General features: G+C 42.5%; 1 pseudogene; it reads left to right on the plus strand.

Annotated features, from left to right (window-relative positions):
• The first annotated feature begins 7,390 nt into the window (after positions 1 to 7,390).
• On the plus strand, positions 7,391 to 8,993 carry LOC147889866 (25S ribosomal RNA; annotated as a pseudogene).
• The last annotated feature ends 13,833 nt before the right edge of the window (positions 8,994 to 22,826 follow it).

The raw sequence follows: 22,826 nt of genomic DNA on the forward strand, positions 1-22,826 counted from the left end.
GACGTTGTATAATCATAGATGTCTCGAGGTCTCACCCCACCCCTACCATCTCTCGGCTAGCATGTTGCAGAAATTTCCAACTCACACCCACGGCTCACTGTCTCATTCAGGTGAGATGGGACCTAAACAACAAATATCTCTACATCAAAATAACAACTCAAAAAAGATCAAAAGTGCATGTGAAAATGATGTGAGTGCACAGGCAAAAGTGATTGCTAGGTGATAGGTCTAACATGCATCTTTTGTAACTTTTGCTAGACCATACCAACAACTCATTTCATAAAAAACTACATCTCTACTCACTTGCATCCTGGGAGTGGAAGGGTTATTACAACGATACCCTTTCTGCTGCACATAATACCTGATGAAGATGCATTTTTTGGCCTTTAGATCCAGCTTAGTTCTCCTCTCATTAGGAACATGAACATAAGCTATGCAACCAAATACTTTCAAGTGTGAAATATTGTGTTTTCTGCTTGTATACTTTTCCTCATGCGTCATGAAATGGACAGCTACAGTGGGGTTCAATTCATAATATACACAGTAATTGCTACTGCTTCAGCCCAAAAATAATCAAGCATCTTCTTTTCATTCAGCATAGCCCTTGCGACTTCTGCAATGTGCCTCTTCTTTCTTTCTGCAATCCCATTCTGCTGAGGGGTAGATCTGCATGGTTTCTCTAAATTTAAATAATCACTGAATTCATCTGAGAAATACTCTCCCCCTCCATCAGATCTCAACACTCTCATATGCATGCCCTTTTCCTTCTCAACCATGGCCTTAAAGGCTTTGAAGTGGCTGAACACTTCAATTTTTGCTTCATAAAGTACACCCATACCTTCCTTGTGTGATCATCAATGAAGCTCACGTAATAGTGTCATCCACCAAGAGAAGTTGAGCAATTTTATCATTGATTTTACGGATATTGGGATGTTCAGACATTGTGATGATATGATTATGTTTTTGTGCCACATGCCATGTTACTGGTACATGTATTTCTATGAGTATTCTTGTAGGATGATGATATGGTGCAGATCTCTCATTCGAGGGAATGGTTCAATTGATTCTATCATGATGGTGTTATGTTGAGATTTCATGATTTGGGTTGTCTTTTTATGTTGCCCCGTGAGACTCTGGTGTTGATAGTAGTGGATCTTGGATCAGGGCACATATGGACCTGAGGTGATGATGCTTTGGTATGCTTTATGTAGAGTGTTATGGATTACGTCTTAGGTTATGCAGGGTGCATCTACTCTGATACCATACAGTGGCAAGACCTCTTGTTTCCATTGGTTTGTTGTTGATTTCTATGCACGATGCAGTGGTTTTGAGTTGGTTTGTGATGATCATATATGCCACTGGATAGTATCATGAGGGATTTATGCCTTGTGTATTTAGATGATGTCAAATGCTATGAGCGCGTTTTCATTCAGGGCTTGTTGCATGGATTGGATGCAAGGATAGATGATCATGCATTGTGGTTGTGGTATTCAAGTTGATGCTATGGTTGCATACAGCTAGTTTATATGCCATTACATGGTATGATATGTGGGTCAACTAGCCATGATTGCAGTGGATCAATGGTAGGTGATAGTATCCTTACTGCAGCATAGTTTTTGGTTATGGCACCGAGCGGTTGATCATGGTGGTAAGATGGGATAGTCTGGTTTCATCCATGTGTGGTGGATATGCACGGCCATGCCAAGATAGTGTTTTGATGCCGCTTATGATGGGTTTTTATGCTTGCGGTTATTGGATTTATGCCATCGATGAGCATCGATATTAGGATTGATTGATGATACGGTCATATTGGTGATGTCATGGATTAGTTGCTATTAGTTTTGTGCCATTTGGATTGTCGTGATAGTATTTTGAGGTTTATGATGCCATGATAGAGTCAATTATTAGGTTTTTTTTAATGGTTGCAATTACAAACTTGGAGGGTGGTTTTTGTATGGCAGTTGTGGACATGTATACATCAGTTATACATGCTTCTAAGTCTAGCTGGATCATGGATAGGATGAAGCGTGAGAGAGGCTAGGGTTTGTGACATGTGGCACTCATCTAAGGCTTCAGATCCGATGGTGGAGATCAAAGATGTGGGAAACCCTAGGGTTTGCAGAAAAACAAAAGAAGGGAGTTGTCTACTATGTTGGGGGCTAAACCAGAGGAGCTACAGCTTGTGGAGAAGGAGAAGGGGAGCTTGTAGAGTTGAGGATATGTGGACAACACCTGGCAGGGCTGCCACCATGAACTAGAGTCTCCGAGGTAGTTGACAACATCCGTTTCCATCAATTTCTTGCTGCTCAGGTGCTCTTCATGAATTCACCCTATTTAAGGAGGGTTGGAGGTCTAGAAAGATGCTGGTTGTGGCTGGAAACTTGCTGTAGGTGATTGGTTCAGTCAACAGGCTATGGCAGTAGGAAGGAAATTTTGATTTTTTACATTGTTGGCTGGTGGATAGAGCCGATCAGGAACAGCCTACAAGTGCTCTAGAATAAGTCACCCTACTTCAAGGGAGTCGTGAGCCCATAAATATGCTATACATGCAGTGCTTTTTGCATAGGGTGCTCCTGTCTGTTCATGGCTATGATTCTAAAGTAGCCATTTCAATATCTTATCATCACAAGAAAGTGGAAGCTATCCTTGATGGTGGAGAAGGAGTGAGTATTATGACTAAATAATGTTGGGAAAAATGGGGAAGACCACCCATGGAGAAAACCTCGTCGATAGTTAAATTGGCAGATGGAACTACTACAAGACCATCATTTTATTCTTCTTTATATAAAATTGCATCACACCGATTCACAGACCGAACCACCTGTTTCACCGTTTCAGCCTGCGTTTCGGGTTTCGGGGCCGTTTCACGTTTCGGGGGGTTTGGCACAGGGGAAACGCCGTTTTGGGCCTTCGTTGCACCGTTTCGGCGTTTCAGCGTAACTATGAAGTGAAGGAACCGCACCAGAAGACCTCTTGGATCTTTTTCTCTTCCTTTGACAAAGCAACCGGTGGAATGGTTGTCTATGATCTTGATGGTAAGGTAATTCGGAAATCAGGTTTTCCCTTGAAGGTAAGCAGTAATAATGAAGCTGAATATGCTGCTTTAGCTGAAGGTTTAGTGCAATATCATCTGCACCATGTTGTTGATGCTCTTATGATGTTGAATTTTGTCAGCACATAGGCTATGCTTATGGACGTCCAGTGTGTTGTTGTCCACCCCATTAAATTGAAAATTCTATGAACTTGTTGGTCTCATCGAGCCTAAGAGCTATATTTGAGTTAAGGGGATATTAGAATTTGAACCGGATCAAGGGTCTCCTCTTGAGGTAAAGGAGCCACTCTGACCGCTCTCCAACGTGGTACTGGGAGTGCTACAGGCTTTGGGCGCCCTGCTGCCCCTGGTGGTCTTGGGGTGTGTGAAGCAAGGCACCCTGCTGCTCCTGGTAGTCCTGGAGTACGTGGTATAGGCCGCAGGGGAGGTGCAGACGGGGTAGTAAGTGAAGCAGAGTTACGGGAAACGGGGAAACGGAAACGACGAGAGAGGCAAATATGTGTCGACTGACATGAGGTAGCTCATGGGGTTGGCATTTGATAAAAATGTTATGGACCCTTGGCCAAAATAGAGGAGCGCATTCTTAAATGTCTTCGTGAACCATTCCCAGTTCTTGAAGGTCATGAGTTTCATACTAGTGCAAATGCTTCAAGCATCGTCGGATTAGAGATGCAATGCACGCCCAGAAAGAAAATCCAAAAAATATGGATGAAAAGGATTGGAAATGTGCCAAGAAGGAGTCGCACAAGTGGATCAATAGCGGCAGTCAAAGAGAGAGGTAGCACTAACCAGAGGTACTTCACATCTGAGGAGTGACGACAAGGGAGCATTCCATGCTTGGAAGGTAAGTGTTTTCTTTCATGGTATTTCTTCCCTTCTTTTCTTTGCTTATTTATAATTGTTTGTGTTTTCATAAATTTGTTTTTGTTTTGCTATAATATGAGGTGCTTGGTCATGGGTCTATGGAGGATGAGTATTTATTGGCATATGAAAAGGGTGCAAGAGAACTCTTCAAAATGCTTAAGAAATAGGGCATCCAAATTAACTAGGAATAAGTTATTAAGCGACGAGTGAGCACATATATCTCAAGCTTTTTGATCATTTAGTGTTCTTTTCTACATCTTCATGGTAGTATGCTAATACATGTGTCTCTGTTGTATGCAGGGACTGACCATAAGTTTTGAAGGTACAAACGACCCTAAGGACAAGGGTGAGGGCACATCAAGGCCCAATAAAGATTATGAAAATGATGAGTAGTTTATACATTTACATATGTAGTCATGTAATGAAACACCCCATTTTGTCATGAGGGGTTTTTGTAAGCACCATTTATATCCACTATACATAGGTAGTTTGTAGTTTTATCTTATAGTACTTGTTTTGCCTTAGGAAATTTTTACGCATCTCTTCACCAAGATCTTGCAGCCATTTTTAGTGACATTTTGGGACTTAGAAAATTTTCATTTTCTTTGTAATTACCATTAGAATACACGTTGAAAACCATTGTATACCTTGTAGTGCTATTAGATGGGTGCCCCTTTCTTTGCATGCCCATTGAAATTTTCACACATGGCAACCATGCAAGCACACATCATGCCTACACACACTTGGGCACTCGGTGTGTAAAGACCTTTTTTGTACTTGGGGGCGTTAATAGAGCATAGAGGGTGAATTAGTATATGCAGACATCAAAGGCGTGCTTAGTAGGTATTGGTACAATGCATTAGGTGCAATGTATATGTGTGTTGAATATATAAATGGAGGGGGGGTTTAATAGAATGTAGGGTGTATTAGTGTATTTGGGGATTTAATATAGTATAGAATTCTAATTCCTATACCAATACTCATGCTTAATACCAATTCTTAATGACTTGTAATAATGATAATGTCTAATGCATGCCTTGTGGATAATGCCTATTTACTAATGCTAAAATCTAAAGAGATCTTCTAATATCAATACCTAATGCTTATGCGTTTTTCTAAAACTAAAGCTAATTGTTAATGTCTATTGATAGATTCACCTATTGTACCCTGTGTATGTGTGGATGCGTATCATGTATACCATGCCAATTCGTCACTAAAGCACTAATATTTCATTCTTAGAAAAACTATCATGATGCTTCTTTTGTTGACAATAGTTTAGCACATTGTCAAATTGAACTTTTTTGTTTTTGAGCTTTTCTTTTTGTAGGTCATAAAGAAAATGGAAATGGAAATTGTGGCGAGATTGGAGGTTCATTCTAGCGATCCAAATTTCATATGCTACTTTGAAAGTCTTGGAATGAGAAGTTGACAATGATTATATCAAAAGTTCTAAGCATGCATGTTGAACTAAAGCACAACCATGGAGATATGGAAACTCTTGGTGATGTTTTTCCTTTGAGCACATCTAAAAAATCATAAATCACATGGGACAAAGATGAGATGTATCCAAAATACATCATCAAAAAATATTGTTTATGTATTCAAAGTTTGTGGTTGAAGAAATTTTGAAACACGGCTATTATTGGAATGAGATAGCATTAGGAACATCAATTAAATTTTAACAAGTGGATCACTTTTCATTTGCACAAATAAAGATTACCAAAGTGATTGATGGTGGTGTTATTGATAATGGAAAGTCTTAGGACACTCACTAAGACATCATCATAGAATTTCAAATTTCAAATGAGCATTTGAGTACATAAGTGATTTCTTATCGAGATTGGATGGATTCTTTGAACATGTACATGAGCATGATTAAAAGATTCTTTGGCTTTGAAAACTAATCCTTGAAATTCCTCTAGGTGCTCAAGCGTTGTCATATCATGTTCTTCGTGTCCCTATGCATGCGCTATCCCACCCTACAGCAATCATTGCTCGAAGTTTCCTTCACTTCAATCCCTTACCTCAACATCCTCTCCAAGAAGGTCATCTATACTGGCTTCCCTTACCAGCCTCCCAACCTCTTCCTCCCATATCCTCTCCACTTTGCAAGAGTACCCTCCCCTCCTCGCCTCCTGTGGTCACCTCTCCCCTCCGTAGCCGTCCTTCTTCCGCTACACATGGAGAATCCTCTTCTTCCTCTTCTTGAGACTCTTCCTCATCTCACCACTCTTCCTCTGATGATTCCTCCTCCAATTATGCCTCTGGTTTTGATGAGATTCCCTCCATTCCCTGGGTTAGTGTGACTGGTGATGATTGGAGTTCTGACTACAACTATGATTGTGATATGCTTTTCTAGCGTATTCTTACTCTAGACTCTCATCCCTATACCCCCACTTTCTTTACACCTCCCCACACTCCCAATCAGAGATTTACAGAAAAAGAGTATGCATGTCTTTGAGCAGTGAAAAGTGGGAAAAAAACAGATGCCTTTTGAAACCATCTGCAGCAGCCAGAAAAGGGCAATATAGTTGTTGATGCTTTGGCAACTGTGTGGGTTTATGCCTTGAATTGGTAGCCAGTACTGACATAGATTGTGAATGCAAAACACCTCTTGTTGAGGTATTTTTCTGTTGGAAAAGCAAAGGTAATTGTGCATCAGTTACCTACACGGTGTGAGAAATTTGCAGATTTCAGAATATGGATCAATCACCTATCCAGTGGGATTCACAAGATAGGGATGTACATCCGAGACAGAGAAGTGTGCCGCAAACTCGACAAGAATTTGAACAGATGGTACGCACTCGTATACAAGAGATGGAAAATCTCAAAAGGGATCCAAGGGCTCAGCATTTGTTTCAAGCAGAAGCTATGCCTAATGTAGTATATGACGTGCCAATGCCAGAGGCACTCTCTCGTGTACAGCCTGAGAAAGAGAGATCTCATAGGAGACGGTCTCATAGCAGAAAGAGATCGAGGCATCATCACCGATCTCCTAGTTCATCACCGTCTACCTCGAGTTCGACTTTGTGTCTTCTTCTTCCTTATCAGATAAACCATCCAGGAAAAGAAGGAAACACAAGAAGTCTAGGAAGAGAAAGTCTTCCAAAGAGACCAAGGAATTTAAAGAGGGAGGAAAATCTGTCAAGTTTATGACCTACAATGGACAGTATGGTCATACAGACAAAGCATTGCAGTTCATCAGACAGTTTGATGCTGCCTTCGGTACAGAAAAATTTTCAGAATCCTCCAAATTAAGAATGGTCAGTTTACACTTGACAGCAACAGCTAGTGCATGGTGGAGTGCACAGACCACAGATGGGTCAGCCCCAAGGAAGTGGAAGGACTTCAAGAAAGCCTTCTACCAGCAGTTTATGCCTAAATAGTTTAGAGACCATGTTCTTCAAGATTGGGACAGCTTGCATATGGATGCAGGAGATACAGTGGATGGGTACAACCAAAAGTTTTGGGATGCTTATTTGCAGGTTGCACCTTTCAAAAAGATCTCCAAAGGCACCCAAATGATGGTGAAGCAGGCCGCCACGGATTTCTCCCAGGAGGGAAAGATGAAAAGGACTTTGAAAAGAGAGTTAAAGAGTGCTTGAAATTGCTGGGAGGGAAGCGAATGGAGGCCACAGGCACGCCCCGGACAGATGCAAAACCATGCGAGCTGGTCCATCGCTTGATGCGGAGCATTGGTCAGCGTGGGCCAACGCGGTAGGACAAGAGCGGACTCTCGAAGGCTCGCCTGTGCTGTCGCATGAGCCGAGGAGCGAAGCACGTGTCGATCGTGGCGTGCTTTATGCACCTATGCGCTCGGGACGCTCGTGCTCTAGGCTTTCCATCCGACCCATCTTGAAACACGGACCAAGGAGTGTAACACGTATGTGAGTTGGTGGGCGAAAAACTCATGGAGGTGCAAGGAACTTGATAGGTGGGATCCCCCCTGAGGGGTGCACCATCGATTGACCGTGATCTTCTGTGAAAGGCTCGGGAGCGTACCTGCTAGGACCCGAAAGATGGTGAACTATGCCTGAGTAGGGCGAAGCTAGAGGAAACTCTGGTGGAGGCTCGTAGCGCTTTTGATGTGCAAATCGTTCGGCAGACTTGGGTATAGGGGCAAAAGACTAATCGAACCATCTAGTAGCTGGTTCCCTCCGAAGTTTCCCTTAGGATAGCTGGAGCTCCTTGCAATTTTATCGAGTAAAGCGAATGATTAGAGGCATCGGGGGTGTAACACCCTCGACCTATTCTCAAACTTTAAATAGGTAAGCGGTCAGGGTTGCTCCATTGAACCTCAGCACGGAATGTGAGCTCCAAGTGGGGCCATTTTTGGTAAGCAGAACTGGCGATGCGGGATGAACCGAAAGTTGGGTTACGGTGCCGAGCTACGTGCTAACCTAGATCCCACAAAGGGTGTTGATTGATTAAGAGAGTAGGATGGTGGTCATGGAAGTTGAAATCTGCTCAGGAGTGTGTAACAACTCACCTACCGAATCAACTAGCCCCGAAAAAGGATGGCACTGAAGCATGCGACCTACACCCAGCCATCGGGGCGAGCGCGAGGCCCTAATGAGTAGGAGGGCGCAGGGGTCATGGTGCAGCTCCGGGCGTGAGCCTGAGTGAAATGGCCCCCGGTGCAGATCTTGGTGGTAGTAGCAAATATTCAAATGAGAACTTTGAAGGCCAAAGTGGAGAAAGGTTCCATGTGAACAACAATTGGACATGGGTTCGTCGATCCTAAGAGATGGGGCAATCCTGTGTCAAGGGCGCAATGTGCGCCGCGCATCAAAAGGAAATCGGGTCAATATTCCCAAACCGGGACGTGGTGGTGGACGGTAATGTGACCGAATTCAAAGACCCCGGCAGGGGCCTCAGGAAGAGTTCTCTTTTATTTTTAACAGCCCGCCCACCCTGTAATCGGATCACCCGAAGATAGGGTCCAACAGTCGATAAAGCATCGCACATCTCGCAGCGTCCCCTTCGGTGGCCCGTGAAAATCCATAGGAGCGATTGCTGATCGCGCTAGATCATACTCATAACTGCATCAGGTCTCCAAGGTGAACAACCTCTAGTCGATAGAGAAATGTAGTTAAGGGAAGTTGGCAAAACGGATCTGTAACAAAGGATTGGCTCTAAGGGCTAGGCCTAGGGGTCTGCTATCTGACCCCAAAGGCTGTCAGGGGTTTGCCCGAGCTACCTTAGCAGCTAGGGCGAGCCCCCACGTGCCGACCAGGTGATGGGCATAGAACGCTGCCCCTTAGGGCGGTCCTCCCTAGGTGGTGAACAGCCGTCTCAGAATTGGTACGGACATGGGGAATTCGACTGTTTAATTAAAACAAAGCATTGCGATGGTCCTTGCGGATGTTGATGCAATGTGATTTCTACCTAGTGCTTTGAATGTCGAAGTGAAGAAATTCAACCAAGCACAAGTAAATGGTGGGAGTAACTATGACTCTCTTAAGGTAGCCAAATGCCTCGTCATCTAATTAGTGATGTGCATGAATGGATTAATGAGATTCCCACAGTCCCTATCTACTATCTAGCAAAACCACAGCCAAGGGAATGGGCTTGGAAGAACTAGTCGGGAAAGAAGACCCTGTTGAGCTTGACTCGACTTTGTGAAATGACTCGAGATGTGTAGAATAAGTGGGAGCCTCTGGCGCAAGTGAAATACCACTACTTTTAACGTTATTTTCTCGGGGGGGTCACTCATCGTATGTAACCCTATCACGTGAGTTCAACAGATGGATATTTTTTATTTCTAAAATTTACAGAAATAAATATACATAAGGGACTATTTAAAATAGTTTTGGAAAAAATTTACAGATTTGTATAGAAAAGGGGTACATTTTATTAATGAAAAAATTTACAGATAAGGGATTTTAAATATAGGCCTTGAACGCACGTGATATAGAGGGTTTATACATAGTGACCCCCCTGAGGTTATTTTACTTACTCCGTGAGGTGGAGGCGGGGCTCGGCCCCTACTTCTGGCCTTACGATGAGCTCGTGTGCCGATCCAGGTGGAAGACATTGTCAGGTGGGGAGTTTGGTTGGGGCGGCACATCTGTTAAAATATAACGCAGGTCATCTCGGCCTTCGGTGGGGCTTTCGCCCAAAATTGGTCGCCTTGTCATCTCGTCCATCCCCGACACGTCGTCTCTGCGTTGGGTGGGATTCTCGCTCGAAATAGTCGTCTCGTTGTCTCATGTGCCCCGATGCATCGCGGCCTTGGGTGGGGTTTTCGCTCTGAAACAGCTATCCTGTGGTCTCGTCCCTCCCCAACGCGTCGTGTCGATGTCTCAGCCTTGGGTGGGTTTTCGCTCCGAAATAGCCATCCCGTCGTCTCGCCCCCCCAGACACGTCATCTCGACGTCTCGGCCTTGGGTGGGCTTTTTACTCCAAAATGGCCGTCCCATCGTCTCACCCCCAGTGAGCTTTTGAGATAGAGTTAGTTCGTGTGAGACCATAAAACATCAATGTGTGAGTGCTAGAGGATAGCAGTTTCTAGTTTTTGAGCAATAATTGACAGAGTTTAGTCAGCCCACACGTGCTAAATAGAAGGCTTGGCTATGAGTGGGGAAGGTTGAGAATGTTCCATCTAAGTTGAGGCATCTATCATCTTTGGCAAACAACTATTATTCTTGGATTCATTCATGTTATGAGTACTTATCAAATTGTGTATCTTGCATTTGGGTTTCTGCACTCTATTTAGTACTTGGTATTTGCGCGTGCAATTTCCTTATCTCCACACTCTCACATCTACCTATAAAGAATGTGGAAGACATGAAGCAGACTTGAGTGCAACTTTCTTCACAACACATAAAAGAGAGAGGTGGCACAACCCCGCAGGACCAAGCTCTACCACCAACTTGGATACTTGTCTCCAAGCTCTCTCCAAGCTAAACCAAAAGGATCTGCAAGCATCTCAATTCACCTGTCCACCCTTGAGCACGTGGGCTGCAACTCCTCGACTCCCATAGAGTGCATCATCCTCAATGTCCCATACCACTGAATCCCATCCATCAAACTCACAATGCAACTGATCTATGATTCGCCATGAAGATGGCCAGAGTCTAGCCATGGTTCAAGCCCCCAACCATTAGTTGAGGAGTGCTCAACTGATCTATCTACAATAGCACCAACCGTTGCCTATATAGATGAGAATCCTACTATAAATAGCATATGCCATCAATTGCCTCCTCTATCCTCAACAGGCCCTATATATAGCATCCCCTATATATAACGATATGGCCCTTTGCTGCCTCTTGGACCACACTTACATGCTATCTAACCCCTAGTACAACCATGCACTTGACATACTCCCCTTTAAGAAATCACTCTTGAGTTCATAAGGAAGCCCCAAAACTCCCTTGAAGGGTAGTCAATGTCACCAAACTACCTCTAATGATCAGATCAAATATGATCAATCCCATGAAGCTCGAATCAAAGAACAACAATGGAAAAGCCACAAGCTTTGAAAATCAATCCATAGAAAGTAAATCCCCAATCTAAACAATGTTACTGAACCACAAGTCATCGTGTCGAAATTCTTGAATCCACATAGTAAGTTTCTTTAATAAATATGTACATGGTAGGAGATCTTTGTATCGAGAGATAAATAAGTCTAAAAACCCCATAAACGTTGGGTAGACATGAAAAATATCCATCCCAGAGCTCAAAGTCTTGGTTTGTATATGTACTAGAAACATTAGAGTCCGATCGGTCGAAATTCATGAATCACTTAGTATTGCGAGAAAATCCAGCAAACTGAATACCCTTGCCAATTCAAAAGCTGGGAGAGGATGTCATAGTATAAAATGCACGTCCTTAATGGGTTTTGAAAATGCAATGTTTTCCTTCACTTTCAAATTTACATCTACATTTTCATGATGTATTATAATTTTAAATGATAAGGTTTGTGTTGACATGTATTGTATGAAAGGATCAATTAGTGATAATTTGTTTTCATAATTTTCAAGACTTTTAATATACTTCTCCATATTTTGAATGTGTGAATATATTTTTTGCAAATTTTCATGTGCAAAGAAAGTTTCTATCCAATAACTTATATCATAAGAATTTTTCTCAGATAATTCCCTCCATCTGCTAGCAATTACTTTTCCTAAGAAATAACAATTATGGTATATCAAAGTGTGTATGAAGATGCACATGTTGTCAGGGAACTCCTCATGGAAATCAATGTTAATGTCATAACACTCAATTGAATGTTATATTTTCATAGTTGAGACTATGGTTAATAAAAATGTTATTGCAATGTATATGTCTTCACTTGGTTAATTTGCCATTTGTTGATCCCTAGGTTACCATACTCGGGCTAGTATAACTAGGATAAGTGGAGTGCTAGGAGATGAACTCGAGCAATGGGGTTAGTGAATCTGAGAAGCCAAGAGTGAAGACCAATAGCTAGCAGTAGTAGAAGCGAGGACTGAGGGCAACTAGCGGCAATGAAAAACACAAACATAGAAGAGAAGAAGGAAATCGGAGGGGCAAAAAGGCAAGTGATGATTGAGCCACGGATTGGAGTAGTGATTGCCTCTAATGGACAACAAAGGAAAAAAGGAGACACTGGCCCAATAGTGTGAATTGAGCTTTTGAGATAGAGTTAGTTTGTGTGAGTAGTAATAGACCATAAAACATCAGTGTGTGAGTGCCATAGGATAGCAATTTCTAGTTTTTTAGCAATAATTGATAGGGTTTAGTCGGCGAGAGGAGAGCTCTCGGAGGAAATCCATTCGAATCATCCCGATCCCTGTGTCGCAACTGGCCCGCGAGAGCTAAATAGAAGGCCTGGATATGAGTAGGGAAGGTTGAGAGTGTTCCATCTAAGTTGAGGCATCTGTCATCTTTGGCAAACAAGTATTGTTCCTGGATTCATTAATGTTATGAGTACTTATCAAATTGTGTATCTTGCATTTGGGTTTCTGTACTTTATTTAGTACTTGGTATATGTGGGTGCAATTTCCTTATCTCCACACTCTCACATTGATGTTATGTTGGTTTCATCGCCCTCTCTCATGTTATCTCCCAACCTGATTGCTTCCTTGTTGCTGCATCCCTCAAATGACGTAATGTTCAACACTGTGAGTTGGTCATGCAGCTTTGGACTTCTTAACCCCAATAAAAATCAAGGTAAGAGCTATTCATCGTGCTGAGCCTTTCATGGGGCTCATAGATTGCATTCAAATGTTTGATTTTTGCGATGAAATCATGCAAGGAACTTTTCTCTTATTTCACCTAATTCAACTAGTTTATAGGACACAGCTTTGGACCACTTGGAGAATACTCCAAAATAAATGCTACTATGAGTGTGGCCCATGTCTTTCTCTTCAAACTTAAGAGCTCAATACCAAGCTCTTGTCTTGCCATCTAGTTGTATTCGTAATGTTCCTATTTTGTCACCATCAAAGACATCTCCAAAGGTGGCACACACTTGCTCAAAGTGCTCAACATAAGTGATGGAATCACCTTCACCTTGGAATTTTGTTATCAATTTTGTGATGGCTATGGATCTATTTCTAGACCCATGATTATCCCTTGCTATAGGTGTTGCCACTTGCACTAGTGCCCCCCTTCCTGTAGCTTGCACTAATGCTCTCAACGCTTCATAAAAAAATACCATCTTATAAATAGGAGGTGGCTATGGATATGGCATTTGTTTGTTAACCATAATATGGAGGTGGTTGTTGTGGTCTATATGATCTTTGAGGTGGAATTGGCATTGTTTGTTGTCCCATATTAGGACTCACAAAGAATGATGCACTTTGCACACTAGTCAATGGGTTTATCGTTGGAGCTGTTGGGGAAAATGTAGGATTCAAAGTTACTGGATTAGACCTCGACATTGGCCCTTGATATGCCATTGTTGTCACTTGGGGTCTTGGGATTTGTGGTCCACCATGGATTGATGGTCTATGTTTGACCGAGCAGTTGTGGAATCCTTGAAGCAAACCCTGTAGGTTGTTGCACTTCTTGGTATTGATGGTAGTCTCGGATGGTGGTCTTTTCCAAATCAAATCGAAAGGCAGATCCCTCCGTAGTGTGTAGGTTCTGAGACCATAAATTTTTTTCAAAGGGTAGCATCATCACCCTCACAATGGTTTTGTGTCAATAGGCGGTGGCGGTCCTGAGGTCACTAGGTTTGTATGAGCAAATAGATTAATGTTTTCTATATTTTCAAACGATTGCACTCGTGGGTCGAATCTTACAAAGAAGTTGGATATTCCTTCGTAAATTCTATTGGAAGTTCATTGTCTCGGGGGGGTCACTATGTACAAACCCTCTATATCACGTGCGTTCAAGGCCTATATTTAAAATCCCTTATCTGTAAAATTTTTCATTAATAAAATGTACCCCTTTTCTATACAAATCTGTAATTTTTTTCCAAAACTATTTAAAATAGTCCCTTATGTATATTTATTTCTGTAAATTTTAGAGATAAAAAATATCATTTTGTTGAACTCACGTGATAGAGTTACATATGATGAGTGACCACCCCGAGTTCATTGTGTTGGGGACTGAGTCCCTGAGTCTGGAGCAATGGATACTTGAGTGTCCTCAGGGCTTTGTGAATTTCTCTCCATGCTCAAAGTCTCATCTGTACTTGAGTTGTACTCAAGGTAAGGCCCTAGTACAGAAGATGTGTTGTTTAAAGAAGACTTTTCTCTTAGAGATCTAATGCTTGGGTCCAAAATGGCCTCTAAATTGAAGTTGGATGCTCTATCTTCTAGCACTAATTCAAATCCTAAGATTCTCCCAGATCTGAGGTGCATGTATGATCAAAACAACACATATTTCCAGATTGGAATGATAGCTCAAAAAAGATCAAAAGTGCATGTGACAAAATGTGAGTGCATAGGCAAAAGTGATTGCTGGTGATGAGTCTAACATGGACCAGGCCAAGACCATGTCTCTCCCATCCAATGATGTCCCAGCAACTGCCGTGCGAGTGTAGTGCTCAAACAAATGTAGAAAAATCCAACGCAAAATGCCTGGACTAGTCCTATCTATCGACAGAGTCGAAATGATGTTAAGGTGTCCAACAATTAATTTACTCAACCTCACAGTGTCCTCACAACTGACCAATAGAATGACTGGCTCATTGATCACTCAACGCCATCCTCGCTCAACTCACTGAAGGTTCGAAAGATATGGCATTAAACCCGAAACCCCAGTGACCCACCTATTGTTGCATGTGAAGCATGCTCTTTTCACAAGTTGTTTTTCAACCACACTTTGGACCCACGTGTGTTTATATCCACTATATTTAGATTGGATGTCGCCAAGGGATTCAAGCCAAAGTTACATGAAAATTGACAAAAGAGTTGTGTGGTGTGGATGTTTAAATTCATCGTTGTCATGTCATTTTAGCATCCACACTAGCATTGTCATGAAATGCCATGAAGGTAGAGTAAACATAGGTGGTTAGGCATGGTGAGTGTATGCACAAGGGAAACAAGGGGCAAGCCACATGGAGTATGGAATTATGACACAAAAGAGTGGAGAGAAAATCAATGGATACTTCTCATGATTGTGGAAATGCATGGAGCATGTACAAGGCTATGGAGGCTTAGTTACAGGAAGGAGACATCGAGTACTATGACTAGAGATCAATGGAGATGGAGTGGAGTTGAATAATGGAAGAGGCATGTGAATCTAAGTGGCATGTAGCAAGTGTCAAGTGTAGAGGGTGTTGTGTCCATTACAAAGGATTTGGCTTGTTTAAATAGCCATGAGGAGGTGTGACATTCCTTAATAAAATAATAGCACTCTTCCCAAGCTTGTCTTCTTCCTAGTCTCAAGTCGGATACTCCATGATTTGAAAACAACTATTCTTGGGAGCGCAACTTTCTTATGCTCCAAACCATAGGCTAGATGCCCTTGATTTTTCCCCATTATTTTATCATTTGGGTGGGTTGGCACATGAGATTCCTTGCCACCTCAACTACTCTCCTCTCTTTTTTTAATACCTTGGGCCAAGTGTGGCCCCAAATTCCTTCCCATCCCCTATTAATAGTACTTCCCATTGACCTTGCACCTCCCTCCATTCAATGTGGCCTTGTTGGAGGCATGGCCCATTGAAGATGCTCCTCCACCTCAACACATTTATACATAATATAATGCACACTCACTAGATTATATGCATAATTCACAAGATGCCTACCTACATGGAGGTGCACATGAAGCTACTTGCCACCTTAACCATGGGGCCTAGGGCACACTTGATTCTATAATAGTATGCCACACATGCACACAACCTATTACTTATTACATTTATAAGAGTTTCTTTTTAACATTAATAGTCCCCCCCCCCCGCCCCCCCAAGGCATAAGTTGAGCATACGCATGCGTGGGTTGAAGCCAAATATGGATGGGCTTGAGATGCAATGTAAGATCTTCTTGGAAGTGTAATCAGCTGCATAATGACCTCCACAAAAGCCATTGTGGTATTGCTTTAGTACTCAAGGAACTTCATCACTAGGCATAGCTTGCCATAGGACACCATCGAGCCCTATGGACTATAAGCAGTAAGTGCCTACCCAACACATGGTGCTTGAATTCTCAACACAATAGATAATGGACAATGCATGCTTTTTTGCATCAAAGTAATGATGTTTGGCATCAAGCATCTATCATGAAGCATAGTGGATGGGGTGCATGTATTGATCTTCTCCATCTTGGAGAAGTATTCTAGCCAATGTATGCAAATCCAAATCCAAATCCTAGATTTATGAAGAATGTCTTCGACCAATCCAAATTGCACAGGATGGGTTCATATGCCAAGACTTCTTTGATTTGTATAAGCCTCGATCACATTCCTTGCCCCAAGTGAAATATATCCCATCCTTCAATAGTTGAGTCATGGGCCATGTCAAGGTCACATAGCAATCGATGAAGCCACGGTAATATCCTACCAGATTAACAAGAGACCACATTTATTTTTTTGTGGAAGGAGGAGGCAATTTGAGGATAGCCTCTACCTTTTTTGGATTAGGACAAAGACTATATGGAGATACCAAAAGCCTTAGCATTCATAAAATCAACCCAAGTTCAATTTGGAAATGTGGATTCAACATGTATCATACAACCTCCCTTAATCGAGGAGTTTGTGGATGAGGTTGAAGAGGGTGAGCACCATGAGGGAAAAGAGGGGGAGGATGCACAAGATTTTGGATATGGTGGGGGTGGTTGTGGCCAAGGGGGATGATGAGGATAAGGGTGGGAGAGGAGGGAACTAAGGGGGTAGAGTAATATGGAATAATTGACGTTGGGTTAGAATGGGAACTTCAGCGTAATCTCTTATGCTTGAGCGATGGTTTCAAGACCCTTCCACTATAGCTTTAGTTGGAACACATCATGGCCCCATTTATGAGGTAACTCAGCATATATTGAACCATCCCAACTCAAAGTTCAATACTCTTTGACTGCTTGGCAATAAACTGCTCAAGTAGCATGACCGCTTGATCCACATATTGGTGGGCCGTCTCACTTCGTAAATGTTCGGATTTGCCACTTCTATATGCACATTCCATTGTTTCTCTTTCTTGGTGAAGTAGCCAATCATTGTTGACACCAACCTTGGCCAACTTTTATGCACAATCTTGAGCAAGTTATCATACCATACTTGAGCAAATCCCTCTAAGAATGTGGGTAGGATTAGTAACCGGCGGTCCTCAATCAGGGAGTTGAGGTCAACACACTTCCTCTTAAAAGTAAGAAATTGTATTCTAGATTTTCATTCACCCAACTACAAAATATTGAGATGTTAGCCATTGTGCAAGAGGATTGGTGAAGAAAAATTGGAGGGAAGGGGGAGGGCGAGGATGCTACATTACAATGGAGAGAGGAACTTTTGAGGTGAAGTGGGAATATGCGATGACCTAGGAAGCAAAAATAGGTAGGGTAGGGGGTGACAGGGAGGCTGTGATATACCCTTCACAAAGAATCTTTGATTTAGAATAGTTCTTACACCACCTTCATGAATCTTTAGGTGCGAGGGGTGGGACTATGTCACTGCATGAGGTTTTTCATGAGGGCAAAGAGGAAATCCATCACAAATGTGAGGAGATGTAAGGCTTGTACATCACCCTCAGCTTCTTCTAGTTCTTGCAATCGCCACGCTATTTCTTCCAAAGGAGTGTGGCTAGGAATCATTTTTTGAGACATAACCTTTTTTATCAAGCCTTATAGATGGTATACCCATTTTAGGTATGCACGTCATTGCATCTCCCTATGTGCACAACTCTACTCTTTGCAGATGATCACCTTCTATTGAGATTTTTGGTTGCATGGCTTCTCCTACTTCATATGTCAAGCGCATGCAAGCTTCTTTTGCGAGTGAATTAGCAATTGAGTTGAGTGTAGTTGGATGTGAGAAATTGTTACCTCCGCAAATGCAATGCATAGCTCAAGGGCATGTTGATGATGAGGAATCGAATTCTCATTGTTCACTTTCATCTAGCCACCAACTTGTTGGCATATGAGTTGGGAATCTTCGTGTATTACCAACTTGGAGACATGATGCTCTTGAGACTTTTGGAGCCCAAGTTAAAGAGCTAAATATTCAACCTAGTTGTTGCAAGTACTAGTAGAAATAGTGTCATTGTAGTGGTAGATGGCACCATCAAGAGATGAGAGCATTACACCAACTCTAGTAGCCCTTCTAAAAGGCTTGTAAGCTCCATCAAAATGTAGTCTCCATGCAAAAATCAGATTAGTACTAGGATCCCGACATCATAGGTTTCTAGGATTGGAAGGAGAAGAAGGTGTGGAGATCTTGGTACTTCAACTAGATGCGTGACACTAAAGAAACATATAATTCTTTGTTTATAGTTAATCTTATAGCCAATAGAATTACAACATGCAACTCAAAGTGTGGTTTGAACGATTGATTTGGTATGAATGGAATTTTGGGACTGAACATTACTAGCATAGCCTAGGCCTAGATACCTTGCAAGGAGGTGGAGTAGAATTCACATAAGGCCAATGTTGATGCATGAATTTTTGTTGCAAAATATGGATACATATGGTGTCAAGGAGGGGGACAAAACAAGCCTCAAGGGGTAATATTGAAAGTGTATGTAATCACTAGGGTCAAGGGGAGGGGGGGTGGAAAGGAGCACTAGGATTAATGAGGAGTTTCTTGTGCCACACTCCAAAAAAATATGGGGAGATTTTAAAGACAAATTAGGCCTTTTCTTGAGGCAAATTACGAATTTTTGCAAAAGGGAAGGTTGCATGAAGATATTCTATTCTAGGCAGAAAGTGGATCTCGCAGCCCTAAAAAGTAGCAGTTACTATTTTTGCCATAACTTTTGACTCCAAGCTCGGATTGGAGAAATTTTTAGTGCATTGGAATGTTGGGACTCTACAACTCTCTAGAAGACGTTGGGGACGAAATTGATCAAATATAGGGTCAAAATTCCGATTTTGACGAGCTGTCCTCCTTTCTTGGCACTTTTGTAGAAACTCCAATACATGCTTGCATGAAGACAATCGATGGTCTTGCTTCCTCCCCTTCTTCCACTCTTGTCCAAACAATCAAGGAAGGAATCTTTTCAACCATTGATGCAAGGTATGGTGGTGTATTCTTCATGAAAGCTATGGATTACAAAGCAACGGTTTCCCTTGTGCATGAGGAAGATCTACACAAAGTGATGGTAGCATGGAGTTGTGGATCATGTCTTTCTCTCCTTACCTCAGCCTTAAATCTTCTCCTCAAGCTTTATAAGAAGTTCCCATGATGTGAAGAAAAGAAAGGGATTCATTGCTTGGATCAAGATTATGCCAGTTTGGTGATAGACTTGTGAAAGATGTTCTTCTTGACGTTTGTATAGAAGAAGATTATGTTCATCTCTTAATTGGAGATAGTCTCCTCTTTCAATCATATTCTTCATGGATGTTGTGAGTTGAGTCTCTCAAAGATCTATTGTAAAGTTGTCTTCATCTTGGTGTAGTTGTGTTGCTTCTAGGAAGAGCCTTGACTCGATTCCCTTATTCTCCTCTTTCCCTGCTTTCCTTCTTGGAAAATGGCTCTTGCAGTATTGTATCTTGTTTCCTTTGGTCTTTTATGAGAGAGATGTTTCAACCCTATGGGTATTTTGTATGAAGATCTTGTATGAAGATCTCACTTGATTATGAATTGAATGTTGTGGAGATCCTTTTCATATCGCTTGTTGTCATAACCTTCAGGCAATATGGTGTTTGGTTAGTGTTTTGGCAAGCGGTTTTCTTTTTTTGTAGCCATAAGAAGTGTTGAGGTGTGGTTATCCTTTGGGTGATGGGTGTTTGTGAGGTAGATTATCCTCCATCATTAGTGGTGCTTTCATTGAGAGCATAGGCCAGTTGTGTGTGGATTGGTCGTGTAAGGGAGCGGTATCCATCCCTTGCATACTGAAGCCATTTTGAAGCCATGAGTTTGTTGAGAGTTCACGCTCAACATCATGTGATCATGTGTGCATAGCACCATCACGTGATCATATGTTCATAGCACTAACCTTATAGAGTGCTATAAAGGAAAGGGTTAGATCCCCTAACCCTAACCCTAAATGGGTTTGTATATATTCTATTTTTTCAACTAAATCTAGTGTACAGTTAGTCATTTGTGGTGCGCTCTCTAGCGGTGCCCTCTCTCCTCATCTCCACTCTTCTCCTCTCCCCTCTTCATATTTTGTCATGGTATCAGAGCTCCCTTGCCTTCCACTGAGGCATCGAGATCATTGTGAGAGAGATTGAGAGATCGAGAGAGATTGAGTGTCCCTTTCACTTCCATAGAGTGATAGAGAGAATTTCCGTCATACAATTCCGTCCATGTGAGAGAGAGAGACTTTTGTGGATAGAGAGGTCTTCAAAGGTTTTGTGAGAAAGATAGGGAGTGTCTTCTTTCTGTGAGAGAAAGAGATTGAAATCTATTCATTTTGAGAGAAATCTATCGAGAAAGTATTCGTTAAGAGAGTCCTTCCTTTGAAAGATCCGACTGGGAGGTTCGTTTACATAGTAGCTAAGAGAGTTTCTTTCTCTCATGGTTCACAAAAGAGAGAGTTTCTTTCAACAACTTGCACACCTCTCCAATAGCATGCGTCAGCACACACACCGACCGGCTGCAGAGTCTCAGCGAATAGCCTAAGCTTCCATCGTGACTCCTTCAACGAACTCTACATTTACGACCACTTCTCCCTAAATGGCCAACGCCCTTCTTTAGCCATGCACAATCTACGATGAACCAACATATGTAGCAAAATAGTAGCAAAGGCGCCTCAACCGACAAGCTTTCTAGAGCTACTCACTGTGTTGTTGACTCCAACAGCAGCGCCTCACGGACATTCTCAAGGCTCCATAAGCCTTTCTATTGTCCAAGCGGCTCACAAAGGCCAGACAGCGGCTCTACTCTATAGCCTAAGCTCCAAAGCGCCAAGGACTAGTAGATGACTGCGACCACCATAAATGCTTCGCTCTCTACTTTAGCCACAACTTCGACTCAGCTAGCACTCTAACTAGCTACGGCTCCTTTCTGCGAGCTCCCTTGACCAGCAGATCAAACTAGCTACAAAGCTACCCATCCGAACGAAACTACAATAGCAGCTCCTAGCTTCATCAACAAAGGATCCAAGGATCCTCATTGCCAGCAGACACTTCTCAAGGGTTGCCTCTTTACCAACGCGCTCCAAACGGGATAGCTCTCCATGAGCCCCATCTCCGCCAGTGCGTCGCTGATCGTCAACCGCCTCACCATCTCAGCACATCGATGGAATAGACCAAGACGATGGAATCTTCGAAAGAGTCAGTCAAAATCTCAAAAGATTCTGATCGCCCTCCTAGCCCCACGTGGCAGAGAGGGAGGATATCCCTTATCCTCAACCTCACCACACATTGAGGTGTGGTCAGCCAAGTGACACGTGGCCCATGTGCCACATCATCATCTTATCCACGTTGCCATGTCAGCACTGACACATCAGTAGTCCACGTCACTTGTGTCACGTCAGCATATCCACGTCATCTGCCACATCACCACTACCACATCATCAAGACACATCATCTTGCCACATCATCAAGCCACATCATCAGGCCACATCATCAGTGCCATGTCATCACAGCCATGTCATCATTGCCATGTCACCTTGCTGACATCATCATCTGTGCCCCTCAGCAGTGCCACCTCAGCTGTCCAATCAGCACTGACCTCTGTAGGGGCACACAGTGCTTCACAATCACTGCATGTGACCAGTCCTACCACCTCAGCACAGGATCCACTGGCACACCTCTTGCTAGGCACAGTGCCACATCATCATTGCATGTGAGTCACAGTGACACATCATCATTGAGCACATTTGCACTCCTTTTGCCCCTCCACCTAGATCAAGTCGTATCTCTTGATCTAGGAAGAATTTGAGGGTGCTCCTAAAAGGAAAGTCGCTCATTTTTTTGTGCTCTACACGCTCGTCACATCACATGCACATTTTGGCATAAGTTACACTCACATTTGAGCCTCATTGACAAAACCACTTCCTTCATGCACATTTGCCTCTACATCGACGCATCTGAACTAGCACTTGAAAAGAACAAAAGAAAAGGAATTATTTGATGTTCTTTCATTGATTGATGGTTGGTTTAGATCTAGATCAGAGTAGACTAGATCGCCATAGAGGGGACGCTTTGAATTTCCCCAAATTGCCAATCTAAGCCATGCCCAAAATTCCCGACTAGTACCTACAGTCCATATGCTCACATACGGTTTCACATCATTACATTACCCGAAACCTTATGTTCATCAGTTCAGTGAGTAGACTTCAGAGAGTTCAGAGGCATTGCAGATTGTTTCAGTGGGCAGATAGCATTTGATTTCACACACACATGCCACCATTGTAAAGCCTATTTGGCTATCTCACAGC

This window comes from Dipteris shenzhenensis, chromosome 20, assembly GCF_047967505.1.
Source record: "Dipteris shenzhenensis isolate YYH24624 ecotype China chromosome 20, Dip_SZ_1.0, whole genome shotgun sequence".
In the NCBI taxonomy this organism is placed as follows: Eukaryota; Viridiplantae; Streptophyta; class Polypodiopsida; order Gleicheniales; family Dipteridaceae; genus Dipteris; species Dipteris shenzhenensis.